Source organism: Lactuca virosa, chromosome 3 (assembly GCF_052849685.1).
Source record: "Lactuca virosa cultivar CGN04683 chromosome 3, Lactuca_virosa_CGN04683_v6, whole genome shotgun sequence".
Classification (NCBI taxonomy): domain Eukaryota; kingdom Viridiplantae; phylum Streptophyta; class Magnoliopsida; order Asterales; family Asteraceae; genus Lactuca; species Lactuca virosa.
Genome location: NC_136428.1, coordinates 252288951 through 252290572, shown reverse-complemented (window position 1 = coordinate 252290572; position 1622 = coordinate 252288951).

The window sequence follows — 1622 nt, the reverse complement described above, 5'->3', positions numbered from 1 at the left end:
GCAAAGTATTTTTCATGTATTAGGATGTCTTTACTTGCATAACTAGTTATTAAATGACTAATTAGATACATAAATGTATCATTACATGTTTAATAGGATCCGCGTGTGTGTTTAAGTCCCCACTTGACACTTAGCATCCTATACCATCCGTTCATCCGAATCACCCCCACAGGTGAGTTCATACCCCTTAATCAACCTTTGAAATGATTTTAAATGCTTTTATGGGGGGGAATACAAGTTGAACTGACAAGTTATTATATCAATCACATGTGATTAATAACCGTCAGGCAAATAGATTTTTGCATGTTAAACTGTTTTATCCAGCTAAAGGTTTTCGTATCTTGTTTTCAAATCTCTTTTTTAATTACCAAGCTTTTATCAAGGTCTTTTAAACTCATATTCTTGATACATTCATGTCTATATAGATATAGTTATATAAGTAGGGTTTGAAGGACTTAGGACTAATAGCATGCTTTATTTCCTGTTCCTTGTTTGGTTGTGGACTTAGAGCATCCGGTTATTTGTCCGAGTGTCGTTGAAGTCCTAGTTATATATTATGTATATCTGGATAGATATTAAAACTCTTACTCCAGTTCAATACCTTTGGGTAGCAAAGGTACCTAGATAACCTCTCAAGTAAACTATAATAGGTATAGTTTAGAAACCAACTATAACTTTCATGAAGGAGAACTTAGTTCTATCTATATTCTAAAAACTTGTACTTTTAGTAAAAAGAAAGGTATATAGAAATCAAAACACGAGATACATCCTCATGACGCGGATTTCACCGTTGTCGAGTGGTAACCAGAGTCTCCTGCAGGGAGAGCGGGCATTGTGTGTATAGATCTATATGGGACAGACCATCCCACATCCTGACTGCTAGCTACAGTCCCGGCCGACCAAGCCAAGGGGTGACAAATGTCACATTCATTTCGACGCCAGCAGGTCGTCGTGTTTACATCCGTCAATCAGTATGGTTACGAGTATCTTTACATTTACCTTATAATTCATGGCTTTAAGGTAATAAGTGTTATCACAGTATTTTCTACATATAAAACCCTCATGATATATTTTCCTAGTTATACACCAGGCCACATTTTAAACCTTTAACTAACCTACCTAGGATTAAAGGCTACTTTAGACTCCCCGAGGCATATTGTTCACTTAATACCGCCTGGAGTCTATATTTCATTCACTTAGACTCTCCGAGGCGTATTGTTCATTCAATACTACCTGGAGTTTGTATTGTATTCCTTTATAAATAGCAACACCATTGCTGAAGAAAAGTATTATTTTCCCTATTACTTTTACTTGTGACCTTCTCAAATAATTATTAAAAGTATAAACTATATTTTGATAATGATAGTTACTTTTGGGGAAAAATACTCCTTAAACATAAAACAGTTGGGTCTTGGTAGAAGATTGCTCCTAGTAGAGAAACTCATTCGTTTAAACATAAAACAATTGGGTTTTGGTAGAAGACTACTTTTATTAGAAAATATAGGATTTTCTGGAAAGAATTCTAATACTCTGTAAACTCAAATCACCATCATCTAGTGAGATTATTTTGAAGAAAAACATGTATTTATATCAATCTCATTAAATACTTATGAACTCACCAG